Raw genomic sequence first — 26065 nt, 5'->3', positions numbered from 1 at the left:
CTTTTAATTGGTACTGTAACCCAAATTTCATCATCGACCATTCCAAAAATCCTGGATCCAAGCCCACAAATTATGTTAGGACAACCTGTGCTAGTATCAATTCCAGCCCCACATACCCTGGAGTCACAACACAAGAGGATTAATCAATAATACTTATAAAAGTATCCAACGTCTATGGCCTTAGGCTGCCCAATAATTACAGTCACCAGGTTTATAAATGTAAACACAATTACTGTTTATTTATAACAAGAACTATAATGAAATATGCAGCAAATACAACTGGTTAACTATTGACTAAAACCTAACTCCCACTTTAACTTTCCCTCCACCCTCTACACACACACACACACAGGGCAAACAAACACAGAGCGGTGGAAAGGGGTAAAAAATTATTATTTTTTTTTAATAAATTTAGATTACCCAATTATTTTTTCCAATTAAGGGGCAATTTAGCGTGGCCAATCCACCTCCTCTGCACATTTTTGGGTTGTGGGGGCGAAACCCACGCAGACACGGGGAGAACGTGCAAACTCCACACAGACAGTGACCCAGAGCCGGGATCGAACCTGGGACCTCAGCGCAGTGAGGCGGTTGTGCTAACCACTAGGCCACCGTGCTGCCCTGGGTAAAAAATTATAAGTGAAAGGAAAAAGAGTCTTTGTTTCAGTTTATGTTTGTTGACATACTTTTCTTCACAGTAAGCTTGCAGGTTAAAGTCTCTGTTTGTAGCCTGGAATGATCTCTGGAGGGAATTGAACCCGCGCTACTGGCATAGATTGATTGATTAATTCATTCATTTATTCATTCTTTCATTCAGGTTCTCTGTAGTTTACAAATGCAGTACTCACAACTTTTCTGGGGAGGCATCTTACTTCCCTTAAAACATTTCTTTCATTCGTGGTTTGTATTCAGGCCTCTGTAGTTTCAGAAATACAGCAGTCACAGGCCTTGTCGTTTGAGATAGCACTCACAGCAGGCTTTCTGGAGAGAGATAGCACTCACAGCAGGATTCCTGGAGAAAAGGTTTGTCTCTTCTCCTTCTGTGCTGCTAGAATCAAAACTGAAACTTTGGGACTCTCAAAAACATTCCCGTGGGATAAGATCCAATCAGCTCCTGTTAGCAAGCAGAGCATAGCCTTTTGGGACAATTCATCAGCCACCAGCCAATCAGTCAAACTGTGTCCCAACTCCATCTTTCTCACTGGTGCCAACATGTCTGCAGTTCTTGTTTACACCAGCTCAGGCTAGCAGAATGTTCTTCCCTGGAACTTCTGGATTCTTCTGCTTGAATTAAAGATATAGACTGTTTTCTTTAAAGAAAATCAGCACACTTATCTGTACTCTGATGATACACCCAATCTTCCTTTCTTTTTCCAATTAAGGGGCAATTTAGCATGGCCAATCCATCTTTGGGTTGTGGGAATGAGACCCACGTACACACGGGGAGAATGTGCAAACTCCACACAGACAGTGACCCGGGGCCAGGATCAAATCTGAATCCTCAGCACCATGGGGATGCAGTGCTAACCACTGCACCACCGTGCCACCCCACAACCTTGCTTTCCTTTCTACTGCCTGGGGCCTCCAGTGCCCCGGTCTGTGCAGGCTCTGCCGTGGCGCAGGGAAAGTGCAGCTTGGGAACACCCATTGAGGGCAGGCTTTTAAATAGCAGATGTCGATAGAAAACAACAGGCAACTATTTTAACAAGTGTTTTAAAGGTATGTAGGCTTTGTTTCGCTCTTTCTTTGAAACAGGCATTACCATTGCTGGTTCTTTAAAGTAATTTTTAATTTTTTATGATTAAAGGTGATTATTTGTAAGTGAACATAGCTTTGTTATTTGTTTTAAACCTGTGAAACTATTTAAATCTGAACTATGTTATTATATAACTTTACGTGTCGTATGTTTAAAAGTGTTTGTATGTTTTAATTTAGATTATGGTTGTAAGATTTTACAAGCGCCCCAGGGCTTTTTGCAGTCACTGTCCTTGTAACATCCGATATTTTTAGATTAGTGTTCATAGAATTATTACAGTGCAGAAGAAAGCCATTCGGTCCATCAAGTCAGCACTGACACCCTGAAAGAGGGTGAATGGCGAATGGCTTCTTTCTGCACTGTCGGGATGCTATGGATTCTACGGATATTATCAAAATGCTTATCCCACAGCTAGTATTGGATAAATAGCAACTTCCTCCATTTAAACATGAGGAAACAGAAGTCATTAGGTTTTGCATCCACCACAAACTTTGTGGAACTCAGAAGCTGAGCTGAGTGTTGAATACAGCATCAGAGTTTTGAAAAGGCCGTTTCAACCTGAAACCCTGTCTCGGGAATACAAAATAAATTTTAATACAAAATAAATTTTATTCCGATAGATCAGTTCTCGGTATATTTCTAGACTCTAAAGGTGTCATGGGGTATGGTGAGAGTGCGGGAGTATGGTGTTGAGTTGATGATCAGCCATCATACTGAATGGCTCAAAGGGCTGAACGGCCTCCTCCCAGCTTGATTTGTTGTCTCCAGCAGTACAGCACCCCCTTCATTGGAGCTTCATACTTGAAAATGTGCTCTGCCTCTGGGTGATAGGTAACATTTCAATGGTCATGTTGGGTTGCAAATGACTAAAACCACTACTTTTGAATGTGATGTACTGCTGATGTGAGAGGACCACAAGAGAGGCAAACTGAGATTTATTCTGTGAGGAGTATTCTCTAGTGCACAAGGCTTGAATCCTGTATTGCTGATTGAATAATGTCAAAATAAAAGATCATTAAATGACTGTTCAGTTTTTAAGTTGATTGGCTGAGTGGAATAGTCTGTTGCATTTTCATTGATCTTTACACTGAAATTGAAACTACTTTCAGTGTTGAAAGTTTTGAATGTACAAAATTAATATGCAAGAAAGGACCAACTGGACCATCAGAGCTTGGCCCGCACTCACGATGGCTGGAGTGTCAAATCTGGACTATTCCAACCTTCTCCCCAACCACTCCCTTCCCCGCCTCCCACAGTACAGATGTAACCATGTAACCTCGGAAGAGGAAAAACACCCTAGCCTAACATGGGAAAAGTACTTATTAATCCCCTTCTCTGACCATGTCAGGCAATCAAATCCCAATCCAGCAGATCCATGGACCTTGTGTCACCCTTAAAGCCATTTACCTTCGATATGATGCAATCTCTGTATGAGTCGAAAACATCTGCACCTTTCTCTGAAGGTATTCAGAAAGTCAATGCCATCACATCAGCTGGCAATGCATTTAAAACATTAATTCCTCATTGAAAAAAGAAGAACCACCCGACATCCAGTCTGTTTCTACTTTTCCACAGTTTAAACCCATACCCCTGGTCCTCCCTAACCTGCTAAAGTCTATTAATAGTCTTCTGTACCACTGATTTCTATTTCTATTTTCAATACATTTTAACAGCAGAAGCTTCTAGTTTTGCAATCATCAACATTTTTCATTGCATCCTTGTGCTCTCCTTAATACATGAGGCCGAGAAGCCATTTTATCACGTCATTCCTCTGGTACTCATATCCCTTTAAGAGTATGGACAGAACCCACAAAAGGTGAAATCACAGGGATCAGAGGTGAGCTGGCAAGATGGATACAGAATTGGCTAGGTCATAGAAGTCAGAAAGTAGCAATGGAAGGGTGCTTTTCCGATTGGAGGGTTGTGACTAGTGGTGTTCCGCAGGGATCAGTGCTGGGACCTTTGCTGTTCGTAGTATATATAAATGATTTGGAGGAAAATGTAACTGGTCTGATTAGTAAGTTTGCAGACGACACAAAGGTAGGTGGAATTGCGGACAGCAATATGGACTGTCAGAGGATACAGCAGGATTTACGTTGTTTGGAGACTTGGGCGGAGAGATGGCAGATGGAGTTTAATCCAGACAAATGTGAGGCAATGCATTTTGGAAGGTCTAATACAGGTAGGGAATATACAGTGAATGGTAGAACCCTGAAGAGTATTGGCAGTCAGAGATATCTAGGTCCACAGATCACTGAAAGGGACAACACAGGTGGAGAAGGTAGTTAAGAAGGCATACGGTATGCTTGACTTCATTGGCCGGGGCATTGAGTATAAGAATTGGCAAGTCATGTTGCAGCTGTATAGAACCTTAGTTGGGCCACACTGGAGTATAGTGTTCAATTCTGGTCGCCACACTACCAGAAGGATGTGGAGGCTTTAGAGAGGGTGCAGAAGAGATTTACCAGGATGTTACCTGGTATGGAGGGCATTAGCCATGAAGAGAGATTGGATAAACTCAGTTTGTTCTCACTGGAACGACGAAGGTTGAGGGGTGACCCGATAGAGGTCTACAAAATTATGAGGGGCATAGACAGAGTGGATAATCAGAGGCTTTTTCCCAGGGTAGAGGGGTCAATTACTAGGGTGTGATGTGTTGGGTACTCTGGATCCGTGGAGACTGTGTTTCCCTCAGCAGTAACACATACAGGCTACCAACATGTGAAATTGTACAACACTATTTTATTAAGCTAGAAACTGTTGAACATACTTTCACTGTGGGTCGACACTATGTTCGATTAAACTAAAGACCTATGCCTATCCTAACCAGTCCATGCACTCAGCACATGGTAAAGATCTGTGCTACAAGCTGTGAGCTCTGTCCTTAGAACATAGAACATAGAACAGTACAGCACAGAACAGGCCCTTCGGCCCTCGATGTTGTGCCGAGCAATGATCACCCTACTTAAACCCACGTAACCCATATACCCGTAACCCAACAATCCCCCCATTAACCTTACACTACGGGCAATTTATCATGGCCAATCCACCTAACCCGCACATCTTTAGACTGTGGGAGGAAACCGGAGCACCCGGAGGAAACCCACGCACACACAGGGAGGACGTGCAGACTCCACACAGACAGTGACCCAGCCGGGAATCGAACCTGGGACCCTGGAGCTGTGAAGCATTGATGCTAACCACCATGCTACCGTGAGGCCCCCAGCCTTCTTAGAGGCTACATCCCGAATGAGCGGGAAAGCTGATGCCCTCTGTCTTTATAGTGAGTGTGCTCTAACTGGTGATTGGCTGCGGTGTTGTGTGTGTTGATTGGTCTTGCTGTGTGTCAATCAGTGTGTGTGTCTGCACCATGATATACTGATGTGTATATTATGACATCCGCTCTTTTATTAAAAAAATGTATGTTTGTGGCAATAAATAATGTGTGGTAAGAATGTTCCTAACTACGTGTGGGGTGCGAAGACATATTTACAAGACTATGTACATAAACACTAAGCTATTTACATGGTCTGATGCAGAGAAACAGTACGCAACAAAAGAGTAACGAGATCAACATTATATACAAACCAGTGAATTGATCAAACAAAGCAACAAAACAATTCAGAGAGTCCATAAATTTGAAAAGTTCATAAATTTAGTATCTGAGGTGGGCGACGAATTCTGGTTGATCAAAGGAGCATTTGGCCCTGTTGAGGTGGAGGCCATGCTCATGTATCCATCTGAATACGCGCTGGAGGCGATTAACATGCTCCTGCGGGGTGGTGGACCAGATGATTATGTCGTCCACATACACGCGAACGCCTTCAATACCTTCCATCATGCGAACGCCTTTAATATCTTCCATCATCTGTTCCATAATCCTATGGAACACTTCTGATGCAGAGATGATCCTAAACAGCATCCTGGTTTAGCAATATCTTCCAAAGGGGGTATTAAACGTGCAAAGTTTCCTGCTGGATTCATCGAGCTGGATTTGCCAGAATCCCTTTGAGGCGTTGAGTTTGATAAAGAACTTGGCGCAAGCCATCTCACATGTGAGCTCTTCGTGCTTGGGAATGGGATAGTGCTCTCTCATAATATTACGGTTGAGATCCTTGGGATCAATGCATATTCTCAGTTCGCCGAAAGGCTTCTTTACACAAAATATGGAACTGACCCAGTCAGTGGGTTCCGTGACTCTGGAAATCACTCCTTGGTCCTGGAGTTCCTGCAGCTGCTGCTTGAGGCAGTCCTTAAGGGTTGCTGGGACCCTGCGAGGTGCGTGCACCACCGGCATGGCATTCGGTTTTAATAAAGTTTTGCAGGTGTACGGGAGCGTGCCCATGCCCTTGAAGATGCCGTGGTATTGGTTAATGATGGCATCGAGCTGCGCCCTAAAATCAGTGTTCTGAAAGGCAGACGCGTCAGCAGGAGAGAGGGAGTGAACCCTCTGAACTAGGTTCAACAGCTTGCATGCCTGCGCACCAAGCAGGGAGGCTTTCCAGGGTCCCATGATTTCAAAGGTAAGGATGGCTTTGCGTGACCTGTACGTCACTTCAAGGTGGCATGAGCCACTGGCAGCAATGGCATTGCCATTATAATCTAATAGCTGGCAGGCTGATGGCAGGATGGCTGGTTTGACACAAAGACTTTGGAGGTCAGACTGCGCGATGAGGTTGGCGGAGGCACCGGTGTCCAGGCGGAATCGGATTTGGGACCGGTTGACCGTGAGGGTGGCACACCACTCATCGTCCGGATCGATGCTGTGTATCGGTAGGGGCTGGACGTTTTGCTTCGGGGGCACCCTGTTTTTTGGTAATGATACCGACTCAAAAAGGCGCCTTCGGGTCCTCGGTGTCAATATCGGACAGCAGGTCAGAATCGGGTTCGGTGATGGTGGGTTGGATGGCGCGGTCATCCCTGCGTAGCTGGTGGAGCGACGAGAGTTGGCAGGCTGAGCAGACCTGCATAAAGCAGCATAGTGGCCAAGTTTGCCACATTGTAGGCAGCGTCGGGATTTTGCAGGACATTGCTGCTTTAAGTGGGCGGAGCTGCAGTTGCCGCACGTTGTAGCGTCAGTATGCTCGCTGTGCCACCGCGCATGCACGGTACGGTCGTACGTGGTGCGCGCCTGCGCAGTGCATCCGTCGACATCGCCGTCCCCTCATTCAGTGCGCGCATGTGCGGGAGGCTGTGAAAAGTGCGCAAAATGGCCGCCCTCATCCAGGCTGAGGCCCTGGAGTTGCTTGATTGCTTGGACCCGTTCTGCCTCGTGGGGACCTTGCCGCGCCGTTTCAGCCGCTTGGCTGTGTGAATACCGATTAGTGGCGTGTTCATGCAGCACACAGGTCCCAATGGCGATCGCTAGGGTGAGCTGCTTAACCTTGAGGAGCTGATGGTGTAGGGGGTCCGACAGAACACCGAAAACGATCTGGTCGCGTATCATGGAGTCGGAGGTGGACCTGTAATCACAGGACTGAGCAAGGATGCGGAGGTGGGTGAGAAAGGACTGGAAAGGTTCATCCTTACCCTGCAAACGCTATTGGAAGACATAGCGCTGGAAACTTTCATTCACCTCGATGTCGCAGTGACTGTCAAATTTGAGGAGGACCGTCTTGAATTTTGATCTGTCTTCACCATCAGCAAAGGTGAGAGAGTTGAAGATGTGGATGGCGTGGTCCCCGGCCATGGAGAGGAAGAGAGCGATCTTCCTGGTGTCGGAAGCAGCTTCCAGGTCTGTGGCTTCAAGGTAAAGCTGGAAGTGTTGTTTGAAGACCTTCCAGTTGGCCCCGAGGTTTCCGGTGATGCGGAGCGACGGTTGGGGGCGGACGCTGTCCATGTTGCAGGATGGCTGTATGCTGGTGGAAGGCAGATCACTTGCAGGTAGGTCTGAGAAGTTCTAACATCAACTACTGGTACCATGATGTGTTGGGTACTCTGGATCTGTGGAGACTGCTTTTACCTCAGCAGTAACAAATACAGGCTACCAACACTTTAAATAGTACAACACTATTTTATTAAGCTGGAAACATACTTTCACTGTGGGTCGACACTATGTTAGATTAAACTAGAGACCTATGCCTATCCTAACCAGTCTATGCACTCAGCACATGGTGAAGATCTGTGCTACAAGCTGTGAGCACTGTTCTTCTGAGAGGCTGCATCCCGAATGAGCAGGAAAACTGATGCCCTCTGTCTTTATAGTGAGTGTGCTCTAACTGGTGGCTGCGGTGTTGTGTGTGTTGATTGGTCTTGCTGTGTGCCAATCAGTGTGTGTGTCTGCACCATGATATACTGGTGTATATTATGACAGAGGGCATAGGTTTAAGGTGCAAGAGGCAAGGTTTAGATGAGATGTACGAGGCAAGTTTTTTACACAGAGGGTAGTGGGTGCCTGGAACTCGCTGCCGGAGGAGGTGGTGGAAGCAGGGACAATAGTGACATTTAAGGGGCATCTTGACAAATACATGAATAGGATGGGAATAGAGTGATATGGACCCAGGAAGTGTAGAAGATTTTAGTTTAGACGGGCAGCATGGTTGGCACTGGCTTGGAGGGCCGAAGGGCCTGTTCCTGTGCTGTACTTTTCTTTGTTCTTTGTTCTTTGTTGAGACACTGGTGACTAAGAAATTGAAAACAGCATGACAAAAGAACCATCTGATGACACACTCGATAGGCTTTTCTAAAGATCAGGATGAGCTATCTTGTTGATTGACAATGAAAAACACCTCCGCACAGTTGTGGTAAAATCCCAGATCATTGAAACACATTCATACAGAGGATTCTTATTGGATTTCAATATCAGGCAGAAAGGGTAAAGAAGCAGCAGAGCTGAAAGAATAATGACTCTGTTTCACTTTGGTTGACAGATAAAGATAATTTTCTTTTCTTCAGAAACCGCATACTTCTGCTGCTAGTTCAATAAAATGTGTAGAGCCATTAGCTCGCAGGCTTTGATCAAGGTGAGAGATGACAAAGGCTTGGACAACCTATTGATACAAGTGATAAGAGAAACAGGATAGAGAGAACAAGGGTTCTGAAGTTTGTTCATCCAGCTTGTTTTGAGAGAACTTGCAAAGTAAAGTTCAAATTTTTAAAAAACCAATCATTTTATTTGCGATTAAACTGGCTCCCATTCAGCAACTTCAACTTTGCTTAAAGACGACTGGAAATGTTTGGGTGAACCAGTGTGTGTATTATGGAATTAATAGTCAATCACCCACGGCAAAGGATGGAGTCTTGCTCCAAAAATTCAGGGGCAGGACATTTCCAGGACTCCTATCCCAACCCAGTTTAGCTGGGCCATTCTCCATCTGTGATGAATGTAACAATTTTTAATATAGATTGTATTATATATATATATATCTGTTGCATCAATGTTATTAGAAACCTGGATTAATATCTGTTAAAAAAACAAACAAAGACCAAAGAAAATTACAGCACAGGAACAGGCCCTTCGGCCCTCCCAGCCTGCGCCGATTCAAATCCTTTATCTAAACCTGTCCCCTATTTTCCAAGGTCTACTTCCCTCTGTTCCCCGCCCGTTCATATACCTGTCTAGATGCATCTTAAATGATGCTATCGTGCCCGCCTCTACCACCTCCGCTGGCAAAGCATTCCAGGCACCCACCACCCTCTGCGTAAAAGACTTTCCACGCACATCTCCCTTAAACTTTCCCCCTCTCACCTTGAAATCGTGATCCCTTGTAATTGACACCCCCACTCAAAGTCTTATACAACTGTAACATGACCTGCCGACTCTTGTACTCAGTACCCCGTCCGATGAAGGCAAGCATGCTGTATGCCTTCTTGACCACTCTATCAACCTGCGTTGCCACCTTCAGGGTACAATGGACCTGAACTCCCAGATCTCTCTGTACGTCAATTTTCCCCAGGACTCTTCCATTGACCATATAGTCTGCTCTTGAATTAGAGCTTCCAAAATGCATCACCTCTCATTTGCCTGGATTGAACTCCATCTGCCATTTCTCTGCCCAACTCTCCAATCTATCTATATTTTGCTGTATTCTCTGACAGTCCTCCTCGCTATCTGCAACTCCACCAATCTTAGTATCATCTGCAAACTTGCTAATAAGACCACCTATACCTTCCTCCAGACCATTTATGTATATCTCAAACAACAGTGGTCCGAGCACGGATCCCTGTGGAACACCATTGGTCACCTTTCTCCATTTTGAGACACTCCCTTCCACCACTACTCTCTGTCTCCTGTTGCCCAGCCAGTTCTTTATCCATCTAGCTAGTACACCCTGAACCCCATACGACTTCACATTTTCCATCAACCTGCCATGGGAAACTTTATCAAACGCCTTACTGAAGTCCATGTATATGACATCTACAGCCCTTCCCTCATCAATTAACTTTGTCACTTCCTCAAAGAATTCTATTAGGTTTGTAAGACATGACCTTCCCTGCACAAAACCATACTGCCTATCACTGATAAGTCTATTTTCTTCCAAATGTGAATAGATCCTATCCCTCAGTATCTTCTCCAACAATTTGCCTACCACTGACGTCAAGCTCACAGTAATATTTTGCAGTAATATTTTTTAAAACCCTGGTTTAATATGCGGGTAGGTGGTAAAGGTTGTAATCTCTGGATTATTACCTAACCCACATGCAAATTGACAGAGATAAAATGATTGGCGAAGTAAACAGGTGGCTAAAGGAGTGGTGTGGGAAAGAGGGGTTTCATTTTGTGTGGCATTGGCATCAGTATTGGGACAGGAGGGATCTGTACCGTTGGGACGGGCTCCACCTAAACCAATCTGGGACCAGTATTCTAGCGGAAAGAATAAATAGGGTGGTTTGATAAAGCCACAAAGGAGTCCGCACCGAGTATGTTGGATTGAACAATTATAGTGGGGGTCCTTTAATAGAATTAGCAAAAATATACAGGAAAATAAAATGATTCTTGAAAATTACTGAATCTGCAGAAATGTAATAATAACAATAACCTTTTATTATCACAAGTATGAAGTTACTGTGAAAAGTCCCTGATCAAGTTATAAAAAATTGCTGAACTATTGAATCCTGACCATGACTGTCTATAGATACTGCAAAATGTTGTAAAAGATGTGCTGTACAAATATGTCTAGAGAAGCGATATGAGGATACATTCAACAAATTTGCAACAGTCTTGACATGACTAAACCAGACGTAACGTTGGGAGTTTGACTGTGGGACAGGAGGCATGAGAATCAAATGATATCAAAGAAAGGATAATTAATTGGAGTAATTGATTAATGTTGAATTAACCAATCACCTGTTAAGTGACTGACACTTTCCTGAACCAATCAGGATAGGGGGGGGGGGGGGGGGGGGGGGGGGGGGTTCGCAGCTGAGAATTAGAACCAATGAAAGTAAATAAGGGACTCATAGATTCCCTTAAGAATGTGATCGGTATGACTGATTATGAGAAGAATTTTAGCTTTCCAAGATTCTTCAAGCATTCGTGAAAATTACATTCAAAACAACAGTTGTGGAAATGACTTTTGTTTGGTAATTCTTGAGTTACTTCTATTTTGAAACCTGGGGCGGGATTCCCCGACCCCCCGCCGGGTTGGAGAATCGCCGGGGGGCAGTGTTAATCCCACCTCCGCCGGCTGCCGAATTCTCCTTTGGCAGGGGCGGGAATCGCCCCGCCACGGTCGGCGCCCGCTGGAAGCAGCCCCCCTCCCCCCCCCCCCCCCCGACTATTCTCCGGCTCGCGATGGGCTGAGTGGCTGCCCATGTTCGGCCAGTCCCGCCTGCGTATATTACACCAGGTATTTGCCGGCGGGACCTGGCTGCGCGGGTGGCCTCCGGGGACCTCAGGGGGATGCGGGGAATCTGGCCCCGGGAGGTGCCCCCACGGTGGCCTGTTCCACGATCGGGGCCCACCAATCCGCTGACGGACCTGTGCTGTGGGGGCACTCTATTCTTCCGCGTCGGCCGCTGTGGACCTCCGCGATGGTCGATGCGGAGATGAGCCCCCCCTGCACGTGTGCTGGGATGACGCCAGCACACGCTGGTGCTCCCGCGCATGCGCCATCACACGGAGGCCCTTTGGTGCCGGTTAGCGTGGTGCCAAGCCCCTTCCCCGCCGGCCGACACGGCGCAAACCACTCCTGCGCCGGCCTAGCCCCTGAAGATGCGGAGGATTCTGCACCTTTGGGATAGCCCGACGCCGGGGTGGTTCACACCACTCCTTCCTGCCGGAGTTGCCCGCCCCGCCAATTCCAGCAGAATCCCGCCCCTGTTCTTCCACTGTTCAGTATCTCAAGGACTTCTCAGTGTATTCACAAATGTTTTCCAATTTAATTTTGTGCAAATGTATTAGGTGAATTCTTGAAAAATAAAGAGTGCTTTGAAGGTACTGAGTAACGATAAGAAGATTTTTCAGATTAGTTTAAAGTTTATTTACAATTACTATTAAATACATCACACAGTAGATCCCTACTGGGTCTGCCTTGCATGTGCCTAATTGCCCGGCTTTATATACCATACAATCATACACTTTTTACAGCTCCCCACCCCCTTAACGGACAAGCTCGTACTCTGCTCCTGTCCACACTCTGAGCTCTGACTTTTTAACTCTGTTAAAGTAATAAAAAGAAAAAAATAGCTGGTCACTTTTAACTAGCTAAAGTGGGGGAGGATGAAGGAGAGGTGAGTAAAGTTTCCAGAAATAGAAATAGACAGAGTATAAAAAGTGTCAGGAATCTAACTTCAGGCAGAGCAGATAAGGAGACAACGTGGGGGTGGCCAATGCAGGTTTGAGGCTGTTGTACCTAAAAGCGCGCAGTGTACGGAACAAGGTAAATGAGCTTGGTTGCGCTCATTGAAATTGGCCCGTACGATGTTGTGGGCATCACAGAGACGTGGCTGCAAGGGGATCAGGACTGGGATCTAAATATCCAAGGATATATGTCCTATCGAAAGGACAGGCAGATGGGCAAAGGGGGTGGGGTTGCATTGTTAGCAAGAAATGAAGTTAAATCGTTAGAAAGAAGCAATATAGGGTCAGAAGGCATAGAATCTCTGTGGGTAGAGTTGAGGAATCGCAAAGGTAAAAAGACCCTGATGGGAGTTATGCACAGGCCCCCTAGCAGTAGTCAGGATGTAGGGAAGAAAATAAATCAGGAGATAGAAAAGGCATGTAAAAAAGGCAATATTATAATAATCATGGGGGACTTCAATATGGGGGTGGACTGGGAAAATCAGGTTGGGAGCAGATTCCAAGAAAAGGAATTCATGGAATGTCTACGAGATTATTTTTGGGGGCAGTTTATGGTAGAGCTCATTAGGGAACAGGCAATTCTGGATTTGGTGATGTGTAATGAGGCAGACTTTTTTTAAACAATATTTTCATTGAATTGTGAACATTTTATATCAAAAGGATTACAAAACTCAACAACAGTGGCTGAAACCCCAATAACAGTAATACTAACCAGAATAACCCCCCCCCCCCACACCACCCACTCACTGACCTTCCCACCCACCCCCCCACCCCCCCCCCAACTAACAGCTCACAGTGACCAGCTCTTTAAAGTGCAAAATAAATGGTGACCATCTATGATGAAACCAATTGATTGAGCACCTTATCATGAACTTGACCTTCTCAAGGTACAAGAATTCCATTAAATCATAGAGCCATGCTTCGGCACTGGCTGGCGTGGACTGCCTCCTGCTCAGCAGTTTCGTTGCCGGGCCAACAACCATGCGAATGCCAGTGCGTCTGCCCCCCCCCCCCCCCCCCCCCCACCTCTGGTTGGTCCGACACCCCAAATATAGCAGATAGGGTTCTATGTCAACATTGCCGATATTGGGCAGAAAACCTCCAATAGCTCACCAGTTTGGGACAGGACCAGAACATGTGCATATGGGGAGCAGGCCCTCTTGACCACCACTCACACTTTTCCTCGACTCCCTCAAAAGAGTGACTCACGCTGACCCTAGTGAGGTGCACCCTAAACCCTACCTATAGCTATATCAAGCTCAGCATCGCACAGGATGATGTCGCATTCACCTTTTGAAGGGACTCACTCCACACCTCCTCCTCCACCCTGGGTCCTAGCTCCTTCTCCCACCTGGCTTTCCCGTCATCCATCCAAACTTGCTCTTCTCCCATAATTTACCTATATATCCCACACATGCTATTCTATGAGGCAGAGCTGATTAGGTAACTTAAGGTGAAGGAACGCTTTGGGTGCAGTGACCACAATCTAATAGAATTCACCCTACAGTTTGAGAAGGAGAAGCTGGAATCAGATGTAATGGTTTTACAATTGAAGAAAGGTAACGACAAAGACATAAGGGAGGAGCTGGCCAGATTTGATTGGAAGGGGAGCCTAGCAGGGAAGATGATGGGACAGCAACGGAGGAGTCTTTTTGAGGTTATTCAAGAGCCACAACAGAAATTCATCCCAAAGAGTAGGAAACTTGCTGAGGGGTGGACAGGGCATCCATGACTGGTGAGGGAGGTCAAGGACAACATAAAAACAAAATAACAAGCGTACAAAATGGCGAGGATTAGTGGGAATCTGAGGATTGGGAAGCCTTTAAAAGCAAGCTGAGGGCAACTAAAAATGCAATAAGGGGGAGAAGATGAAATATGAGTGTAAGCTAATAATATAAAAAAGATTGCAAGAGTTTTTTCAAAATATAAAGATATATATAGATAGAGGCTAGAGCGGACATTGGACCACTGGAAAATGAGGCTGAAGAAGTAGCCTCAGGGAACAAAGAAATGGCAGAAGAACTGAATAGTTACTTTGCATCAGTCTTCACTGTGGAAGACACCAGTGGGATACCAGAACTTCGGGAGAATCAGGGGGCAGAGGTGTGTGTAGTGGCCATCACTAAGGAGAAGGTTCTGGGGAAACTGAAAGGTCTGAAGGTGGATAAATCACCTGGACCGGATGGACAACATCCCAGGATTCTGAAGGAGATAGATGAGGAGATGTGGAGGGATTGGTGGTGATCTTTCAGGATTCACTGGAGGCATGAAGGGTTCCAGAGTACTAGAAAATGGCTAATGTAACATCCCTGTTTATGAAGTGAGGGAGGCAGAATACGGGAAATTATAGGAGATTAGCCTGTTTCAGGTCATTGGTAAGATTTTAGAATCTGTTGTTAAGGTTGAGTTTTCGGAGTACTTAGAACCATAGAAAAATTACAGCACAGGAGGCCAATCAGCCCATCTTGTCCATGCCAGCCCAAGGATATCCAGGTGCCCTTCCTAATGCCACCTTCCCGCACCCAGCCCAAGGCCCTATTGCTTACAGCATTTAAGGTGCAGATCCAGCTGCTTTTTAAAAAGTGTTTAGAATCTCGGCCTCCACCACCAACCAGGGCAGCGAATTCCAGACTCCCACTACCCTCTGTGTAAAAACGTTCTTCCTCGTGTCCCCTCTACACCTTCTGCCATTTATCTTGAATCTATGTCCCCTGGTTCCAGAATTCTCCACCAAGGGAAACAATTTTATCCTGTCCACTCTCTCTACCCCTCAATTTTGTACACCTCAATTAAATCACCCCTCAGCCTTCTTTGTTCCAAGGAAAATAGCCCCAACCTATCCAATCTCTCCTCATAGCTACACTTTTCTAGCCCTGGCAACATTCTCATAAACCTCCTCTGCGCTCTCTCCAGAGCAATAACATCCTTCCTGTAATGTGGTGACCAGAACTGAACATAATACTCCAGTTGTGGCCTCACCAGTGTTTTACACAATTCCAACATTATATCCTTACTTTTATATTCTATACCTCTGTCAATGAAGGAGCGCATTCCATAACAATGGTATCTACTTAAACTGCTGCCTTTCAGGACCCGTGTACCTGGATACCAAGATCTCTCACTTCATCTACCCCTCTTAGTATATTCCCATTTATTGTGTACTCCCTATAACTGTTTGACCTCCCTAAATGCATGACCTCACACTTCTCTGTGTTAAATTCCACTTTATCGCCCACTCCACCACCCAATCTATATTGTTTTGAAGGTTACAGCGATCTTCTACAAGATCTATTCCTCGGCCAATCTTTGTGTCATCTGCAGATTTCCTAGTTGTGCCCCCCCCCCCACATTCATGTCCAAATTGTTCATATAAAACACAAACAGTAATGGTCCCAAAACCGAACCCTGTGGAACACCACTTGAAACCACTTTCCATTTGAAAGGACATCCATCAACCAATACACTTTGTTTTCTCTTAGTGAATCCAGTTTGCCACATTGCCCTGTATCTCATAGGCTTTTATTTTTTCGACCAAACTGCCATGTGGGAACTTGTCAAATGCCTTTGTTAGGATCCTGTCCGTGTATCCCATGTTCCCTTTTAATGCCGGTCCAGCTGGCTGTTCTGATTTACATTCTTCATGGTAGCTGCTACAAAGTTACTACACCCTTTGGGATTTTTGTTTAAATTGCAGTATTTGGTCACTGGAACTCTCCCCTCCCACCCCCCCCCCCCCCCCCCCCCCCCCCCCCCCCCGCCCCCGCCCTCTGTTTGGCTGGTCCCGAAACATCCCCTTTCTGTCTGTGACAGAACCCGTGATGTCGTTAGTAGACTGGGCAAGCAGCCAATCAGTGTATATAGGATTTTCAGCCAGCTCATATCAGGCTTGTGGTTGGTGACACCACTCAGAAACTTTCAGGGAAAAAGGCGGGTCTTTTCGAGAGTGACATCTTTGGTTCAGTTCTGTATGGAATGCCAACGAGCAAGCATTGCAAAGTCCCTCTCCTTCTCTGTCTCTCTCTCTCTCTCTGATGGACAATTTTAAGAGGCATTGTAGCCAAATCTGTTAAGACTTTCCTATTTATTGGGGCACAGACAGCCAACAGAACTGGCAAAGAGATCTTGTGTGTGAAAGTAAAGTTCTCCTAAAGGTCAGTAATCTACGAATTGAGTGGGTGAGGGGCTGAGAAGAGCGGAAGAGTTGAAGCTTAAAGTGGGAGCATTTGTGATAAAACGCCAGAGTCCTGTACAGGAATCAGGCCAGTAAAAACTGCTAAACTCCAGGATCAAAGTTGTATTGTTTTCCGGGGGAGGGTCAAAGTTCCATCTGGTGGTAGAAAGGCAGAAGTGCACCAATCTGGTGGCCAGTGACAATAACTGCACTGATCTGAACCCTTCAGACATAGCTCCATCTTGTGGCCGAAGGGCGGGATCGCGCTGACCTGGCATTCTTAGGTGAATCACCATCTGGTGGCTGAAGAGCAGAATCGCACCAACCCGAACCTCTCGAGTAAACCTATTTCCCACAGGCTGCCACCACAGTGGTGAAGACTCATCCCAGAACTACCCCTTTAATCCCTATTTTATTTTCTTCCCTGCTGACCCTTACCTTGTGATGTCTTCATAGAATCATAGAATTTACAGTGCAGAAGGAGGCCATTTGACCCATTGAGTCTGCACCGGCCCTTGGAAAGAGCACCCTACCTAAGCCCAAACCTCCACCCTATCCCCGTAACCCAGTAACCCCTCCCAACCAAATTAGCCAATCCACCTAACCTGCACATCTTTGGACTGTGGGAGGAAACTGGAGCACCCGGAAGAAACTCACACAGACACGGAGAGAACGTGCAAACCCCACACAGACAGTGACCCAAGCTGGGAATTGAACCTGGGACCCTTGAGCTGTGAAGCAGCAGTGCAAACCACTGTGCTACTGTGCCCCCCTGTGTGTGTCTGGGTAGAGGGTGGGATGGAATCTTGGGATTAGGTAGTCCTGTAGATCAGTGCTTCTCAAACTATCTGATGTGGCGTACCGGCAGTTTTTTTTTCAATATGCCAGGGACCGGTGAGCGAAACAAGCCAATCCAGCTGGGGGTTCGGGGGGGATGTGAACCCCCAGAAAATTTTTTGAGATATGTCTTATTGCAGGGGCAATTATATTACATTATATTATATTATTGCAAATATAATGGATATATAATAAAAAATATATATATAAAAAAAACAAGGAGATAAGTGTACACATCATGTGTCTTGTTGAAGCACGTCCCAGATGGCAGACTGACCTGCTGTCTAACTTCTCACCCAATTAGAAACTTTTGATTCAGAGACAAAAGGAATATCAACTGAGGCAACAGGCATTTCAGTGTTAATGTGCGAAGAATGTTGAATGTGTGATATTTCTACATACACTTTCATTTTATTGGAAGCTTTTGAAATGAGCCCATACTTCTTTCCTTTCTGTAAATAAAACTCTGTTTGCTAATGATTGTTTAAACTCAAGATCTATTTTGTTTTTATTGAGCCATAGAAGAACATGAAATATTTGAAATGTGGCCAAACTGTGCAAGGTACCTTTGTGTTTAATCCAGAATATGAAGGTGATTGATTCACCAACAAGCACAAGACCTGTTCACTTGAATTATTGTAGAGGTAATTAGCAACCTAACATTACGGGTTTCAGTGGAATGGCATGGACATTTTCCCTTTTTTCTGACCTATTATTTCTGTAGTGAGAGAACACACTGTAGGAATGGACCACTGTTTGTCTATCCAAGATTCACAAAACGCACGAACCAAGGCAGTAAATTGTGACTCACAGGGTGGAGAAGTGGCTGGGGTGGGTGGGGAGTGCGAGAGAGAGAGAGAGAGGAGGGCAGAGAGAGAGAAAGGGAGGAGGACACAGGATAAGAGAGGGAGGGTAATGGATAAGTGGGGGAGGGAGACAGGAGCAGCGAAAGCAAGAACAAATTTTAGTGTTGAAGCTGCTATCTCTCATTCAGCTGTTATCATGTCTGAAACCAAAGGGAATCAATGTTTTCACTCTAAATATTCATTATCAAGATATAAACAAATCACATTGTCAGTGCAGTTTTACCAGCTGAGATAATGTAATATTTCTTTCATTTTTATAGCTGTACATTTTCCAGTGGAAGAGGGATGGGTCAGTGAATTGATATCAGGAAAAGGGGATAGAAGTTGATCGCATTCTGAATCCATCAGAGGTAAATTTCTGAGCCCTCAGTTGCCACTCCCAGAGCCCGGCCACCTCCAGCTCAGCACGGCCGAGGACGGAGCCTGGAACCACCCCCCCGCCCCAGCTCAGCACGGCCCGAGGACAGAGCCTGGAACCACCCCCCCCCCCCCCCCCCCCACCCCCGCCCCAGCTCAGCACGGCCCGAGGACGGAGCCTGGAACCCCCCCCCCCCCCAAGCTCAGCACGGCCCGAGGACGGAGCCTGGAACCCCACCCCCCAAGCTCAGCACGGCCCGAGGACGGAGCCTGGAACCCCACCCCCCAAGCTCAGCACGGCCCGAGGACGGAGCCTGGAACCACCCCCCCGCGTACCGGCAGACGACGGCTCGCGTACCGGTGCCGGTACGCGTACCACACTTTGAGAAGCACTGCTGTAGATGGTTATCCTGTTATTTCCTTATATGTTTATATTTTCTCGTTTTTATTAATAAATAGTTTGTTCATATTTTACTTATCAATCTGGTGCCTGTAACTCATTTGAGCAGTCAAGGGTTAAAGATCTTTGGAAAATGCAAATTATTGGTTTATTCACTTATGTTGGGATTCTGGGATCTGTGGGGTTGGAATTGCCCGTGTACTCGCCCAGGCTGTCATACCCTAAAGGGCCACCAAACCTAAAGGGGATGTTTTGGGACTAGCCCATCATAAGAGCAGGGAGGGTGTGGGGTGGGGTGGGGTGGGGATGGTTCGGGTGCCCAAAGACTGCAATTTAAACACAAATCCCAAAAGGTGCAGTAACATTGTAACAGCTACCCCAAAGAATGTAAAGACAGACAGTATCCTAACGTACCTCCCTCCCCTAAAAGAATGGAACATCAAGACATGGATGTTCCATTATGAGATATGTAAGATACACCGGTCTAAACTAGCCCCAATACAATCCCCTGTCCGGCTTTGCCATTAGTGACAATATGACTTTTAACACACACAGAAAAAAAATACTTGCATCACATTATTGTCTCCAGGAAATACATACACAGCCCTTACAACAGATGATTACAGTGATGACTCAGATAAAACTCTTGCGTGCTTTTTTAAGAAAAATGTCTCTGCAAACTCAAGTAATCAACAGTTCAGAGAAGTCTGGGCCGGCCAGCACCGATTCATCCTCTGACATGGCCATCGACTTCTCAGACTCTCCTTGATGTTCCATGGACTACAGCAGGGGTGTGTGTTCATGCAACATGGCCAACATGCATCACTCCTCAGTTTACAACTGAGCCAATCTCTGTGCTTGCAGTCAAGATGGAGATGGCTTTGGTGACTCCACACGTTTGAGGTCAACATCAGGGGTGGTTAACAAATTGCCTGCTGGTGCTTCCCTACACCTCCATCTACACTCTTTGGGCACCGGTCTAGACCTGTCTCTTGCTCACCCTCTGGGTGCGCAAACAATCCTTCCTGACTGACGAACTTCAGCAGAAACATTGAGGGTTTCCTACAACAAGTAGGGTTGTCAACATTGTGACGTAGTCAATTCACTGGTAACCAATAGAATCTTTTCATCCCCACCTGTCTTTCACTCTCTCTTGGCCTTCATTGGGCCACATTCAGCAACAGATGACTTTGCCCTTCGACACAAAACCGCTATGGCTTTCGTCTACCTCATTCTCAACACCTGCTCCCACAGCAGTGTTCACCTTGGGTCTCCTAACGGCAGTTAATGCTACCATCAGCACCAGAGCGTACTCCACCTTCACTCCTTTCTGAATCCTCCTTCCGAACCCCCACAACTCCAATGGGCTTTTCTTGCAACTTCCAACAGGCTGAACGAACATGTCCCACTTTGGTACAATGGTAACATTTAGGCTTCCAAGTCTCACTTCCACCCCCAGTACCTTCCTTCCTGGTCTGAGGAGGAGATCTCGGAGTCTTCCCAGCTATCCATTCCCTACCTTGTCTACCTGCCGTCATCTCACTCTCCCACTTCCTATCCTTTTCAAAATTATGGGGGTGATGGAGAGTCTCACAGGTAGCCACAATTCCCAATGCTCGTTCAATTTCACTTACTTCAAATTCTGGAATTTGTGCCGACATGCTTTAGGAACCAACTCATATGGATCTAGAATAGCCTTTTTCAACAAACCATAAACCGGAGAGTCCTGCTCCAACAAGGCAGCATAAACTTCTTGTGTCCTCCCTGTCAACGTACTCAGAACTGGTAATGTCTACTTCTCTTTTGGCTAGTCCATTCGGGTAGCTATTTTCTCGAAAGCTTACATCTTTCTCTTCAAATTTTGGGAGAGCCTATATAAACTTAAACATATCATGCCCAGTGAAGCAGTTCATTAAATGTTTTTAAGGTAAAGATAGATAGTTTTTGAAGAATAAAGGGATTAAGGGTTATGGTATTCGAGCCAGAAAGTGGAGCTGAGTCCACAAAAGATCAGCCATGATCTAATTGAATGGCAGAGCAGGCTCGAGGGGCCAGATGGCCTACTCCTGCTCCTAGTTCTTATGTTCTCATATCACCACTAAGTTCTGTTCTAGGACTAGGCTCCCCTTCAATTCACGTTCTGGAAGATTCTAGCTTCCTCATTTCCATTTCCATTTCTTTTTCCTTTTGCTCTCTCTCCCTTTCTCTTGCCTTTTCTTTTCTCTCATTCTCTCTGTCCTCTCTCTTCATTTCCATTTCCATTTCACTCTTTGTTTGCTGCATTTCTAACGATTTCATCTGTAACTGGATCTTAGCCAATTCTACTGACTGTGGACCGGCCTAGGCTGCATTGCCTTCAAATTCAAAAGTTGAGCACTTGTGTCAATTACTTCCACCTTCTTAGCTCTTGCTGGTACAACCAGTTTCAGTTCCCTTGCCAATTCAGTGAGTGGGTCTTTGCGAAGCTCCTCCAAAAATACCAGAGCTATGTCGTCCACCTGGAGAAATTTCTTAGCAGCTTCCATAGCCATCTTGTTATATTACTACAAACCTGGTGCATCTTCATAATTAAATCTGTAACCTCAAATTTGCCGTCGAACGTTTCCAATCCCGGACGAGCCCCCAATTTATGTTACAACACCCTGGCCGAGTGCGGGTCAATTACAGCCCCACAAATCCCGGAATCCCAACATAAGTTAATTAACCAATAATTCATATTTTCTGAAGATCTTTAACCCTTGACTGCTCCAATGAGTTACAGACACCAAGTTTATAAGTAAAACATTGACAAACTGTTTATTAATAAAAAGAAAAAAAGATGAACATATAAGGAAATAACAGGATAATGGGCGACCAGACTACCTAATCCCAAGACTACCCTCCCCTCCACCCAGACACACAAGACAGACATAAGGTAAGGGTCATCATGGAATAAAATAAAATAGGAGTTAAAGGGGTAAGTCTGAGATGAGGCTTCACTACTGTGGTTGCAGCCTCTGGGAAATAGATTTACTCGAAAGGTTCAGGTCGGTGCGATTCCGCCCTTCGGCCACCAGATGGTGTTCAAATCAGTGCAGTTTTCATCGTCGGCCACCAGATGGTGCCATTCACAGGATTAGCAGGTCATGATCGCTGAGGTGCGACTGTGGGCTGCCAGTCCTGCCGCTGGCAAGCCTGGCATGGCTGGTTGGCTGGAGGCATCTGCCAGGGCCGGGAGGAGTGCAGAGGGTGACCAGGGGATGGGCCATGGTGTTGGGGTGACCCCTGGGAACTGGATGTCCAGGTATGGACCGCCATTGCTGCGGCCTCCAAGGCAGCCACCTTGCTGCGCACCCTACTGACCGCCCACAGTGGCCCATGTTTGCATAGAGAGACATTGGCCTTATGGATGCACCCACCCCATATCCCCAACACCTCCCTCCACCCCACCAAACCCCCGCCGCCCACCAACCACCGGGGGCCAACCGCCGGTGGTGCATCACGCAGCCCACCCAAGGGAACGTCCATGGTAGCTCCGACAGGAGGGCGCCAGACGGGGGCGTAGAGTGTACCTTCAGCATGGTAGCACAAGCCACTGGTATTGCTGCTGGCAGGGGCAGGTGCCAGGCCCAGAGGCCCTCGCGGTGCGGAGGACAGAGCCCTAGGGGAATGGCTGCGGGTGTGTGTGGGGATGGTACAGGAGGGGGGGGGCATATGCAGGGGCAGGGGCTAGGATGCACGCCAAGGCCACCGTGAATCTCATTAGACCTAGTTTGGCACGGGGTACGCACCATGCTAACATGTCTGCTTTTCACCCCTTGCAGCCAATGGACTTCGGAATCCAACCAGGAATGATTGCCATCGTCCTAGCTGTCACAGCCCTGCATAATGCGTTGAGGCTGTACGAGCTGCTTGGGGAAGACTCTGCAACAGCAGAATCTGCCCCAGAGGGGGAGGATGGGGAGCTGGCTGCCCAACAGGCCAGGAGGAGGTGGGGAAGGAGGTGCTACTTTAGGCCTCGTGTGTACGAACAGCGCCTGTCATTGGGGACCTGGTTCAATGTGGACCGAGCCCGCCAGGATGCCCGGGCAGCGGGGTCCGCCACCATTACCAGAATGCCCCAGGTCCAGGGGGTGATCGACGGGATGCACATCACCCGAAAGCACCGGCTGGTGTGCGACCACACGATGCACATCATGCACGTCTGCGCCCGATACCCGGGCAGCATGCATGACACCTTCATTCTGGCATATTTGATGGTTCCCGACACCTTTGAGGCGCACACCTGGGTGTGGGTTTGGCTCCTGGGCGACAGGTGCATTGCGGTCGTGGCTATCTGGAGACCAAAGACCGACTCGGAGACCCGCTACAACGACGCCCATGCCATGAATAGGGCCATGACCGAGCGGTGCATTGGCATCCAGAAGATGCAGTTCTGGTGCCTGGTCTACTCTGGAGGGGCCCTCCATTGTAGTTTGAGGAAAGTCTCCCACATAGTGCTGGCCTACCGCATCCTGCACAACATCTCACAGCAGAGGGCGATGTGACGGAGGCGGGAGATGAACGCCTGGCCTCGTCCGACAAGAGGATGTGGGTTGGACAAGGATGGCCAGAACATGGCGGCTGAGCAGACACGGGAGGCCCAGGGCTGTCGTAAACGGGACACTCTAATTGCCTCCAGGTTTGCCGACTAGGGGCCTGGCCGACGGCAGCATGAACATCCCGATTCACCCCCACAATCTCCCCTACCCCTAGCCGACCCACTCCCTCCCGTGGTCACCCTCCATGCACCAACCCACACCCCCCCTCCCCCCACAGCACCCCACTCCTGCACCTGCAACCCCTCTGTTATTCCAATCTGGGGATTTACAATGCACCTGGTCCATGGCATGGAGGATGATGACAGTGGACGCCTCCAGTGTTCTTTCACTCCCTGCGCTTGTGCACCACCTTCTCCTGGGGGTTGGGGTTGGAGTCACAAATGCAAAGTGTCACATATCTGACAGATCACGGCACACCTGGCACTGTGAGGGTATGGGGGAGGACACCCCATCCTGGTGATCTTTTATGCCATGGAGTCCTTTCATGGGGTCCTGTTTGGAATCTCACACACCTCGGTGCACAGCTGCATCCACGCCATCATATCGGCCCTATATGCCCGGTCCCCGGGGTTCGCTGTCATCACTGAGATACCCCGGGTCCAGGGAGTGATCGACGGGCTGCACATCCTGCACATCTGCGCTCAATACCCAGGTAGTGTGCATGATGCCTTCACCCTGGCACACTTGACGGTTCCTGAACTCTTTGATACAAACAGGCCCCTAGTCGGCAAACCTGGAGGCCCTCGTCACGGCATGGGCATTGTTGCAGCTGTAGGGGTTATCGTTCTAGGGGTTATCTGCTGCGGCCATGGCTGATGATGCCTATCAGGAGGCAACAGACCGACGCGGAGATCCACTACAACGGGGTGTGATCGAGCGGTGCTTCGACATCCTGAAGATGTGGTTCAGGGCCTGGACTGTTCGGGAGGAGGCCTGCAGCATAGCGCTAAGAGAGTCTCCCACCTCCCATATGTGGTCTGCTGCATCCTCCACAAAATCACTCAGCAGAGGGGTGTGCGTGCTGGAGGAGGAGGATGAACGCCAGGCCTTATCCGATGAGGAGGATGCGGGGGAAGGCGAGAACAGCAGCACATGGATCCTGGACAGGCACAGTCGGCCACACAACATGTGCGCCTGGGACAGCGCGTACGGGACTCTCTAATCGCCTCCAGGTTCACTGTCTCGGGGGTCTGGCCAGCGGCACGGACATCCATTGGCACATCACCCCCCACCATCCACACTCCCATGAACACCCTCTCCACACCCCCACAACCCTCTCTGCGATTCCTACCTGTCACACTATGAGGTGCGGCCCCTGGCAGTAACAGCAGGTCTGGTGGAGGATGATGACGACCCTCTCAATGCCTGACTCCTGCCCATGGTAGCACTTTCTACAGTCCACTTAGGTCATCCCTGCATGCGAGCTGGCCATTCCATCATATGATCCCGCAGAAAGCATGGGGTGAGGAAGGTGGGGATGTTTGGGGGAGGGGTGCAGGGAGAGGGATGGGAACGGTGAGCGCTGGCTGAACTGGGGTCCTTGACCATGCCCACTCCTAATGCCTGTCTACCCCTCCCCACCCACCGCCCAAGCGCCCCAGCAGCAGCCACCCCGGACCAGCCCATCCCTCACAACCTTCTGACAGAGCACTGAGGCAGGTTGCAACTTGGTGAATATTTGGATTGGATTGGATTTGATTTGATTTATTGTCACGTGTACCGAGGTACAGTGAAAAGTATTGTTCTGCGTACAGTCCAGATAGATTGATCCATACATGAAGAAACATAGGACACACATAAATACACAACATAAATACATAGACACAGGCATCGGGTGAAGCATACGGAATATAGTTCTACTCAGTAGAGAAGATGTGTGGAGAGATCAGTTCAGTTCATAAGAGGGTCATTCAGGAGTCTGGTAACAGCGGGGAAGAAGCTGTTTTTGAATCTGTTTGTGCGTGTTCTCAGACTTTGTGTTTCCTGCCCAATGGAAGACGTTGATAGAGAGAATGACCCAGGTAGGTGGGTTGTCTGATAATGCTGCCTGCTTTCCCAAGGCAGCGGAAGGTGCAGACAGAGTTAATGGATAGGAGGAGGTCTCGAGTGATGGACTGGGCTGTTTTCACGGCTCTCTGTAGTTTCTTATGGTCTTGGGCCGAGCAGTTGCCAGATACAGCCAGATAGGATGATTTCAATGGTGCATCTGTAAAAATTGCTAAGAGTCAATGTGGACATACCAAATTTCCTAAACATGTATTTATTGTGAACAAGTGAATTTATATATATAAATACATATATATGGACCTTATGCCGAGGTCGGATTGCACCCCTGTCCCATGGAGTAGCCCGGGGGC

Source organism: Scyliorhinus canicula, chromosome 1 (genome assembly GCF_902713615.1).
Source record: "Scyliorhinus canicula chromosome 1, sScyCan1.1, whole genome shotgun sequence".
NCBI classification, from domain to species: domain Eukaryota; kingdom Metazoa; phylum Chordata; class Chondrichthyes; order Carcharhiniformes; family Scyliorhinidae; genus Scyliorhinus; species Scyliorhinus canicula.
Note: the sequence above shows the minus strand (reverse complement) of the source record.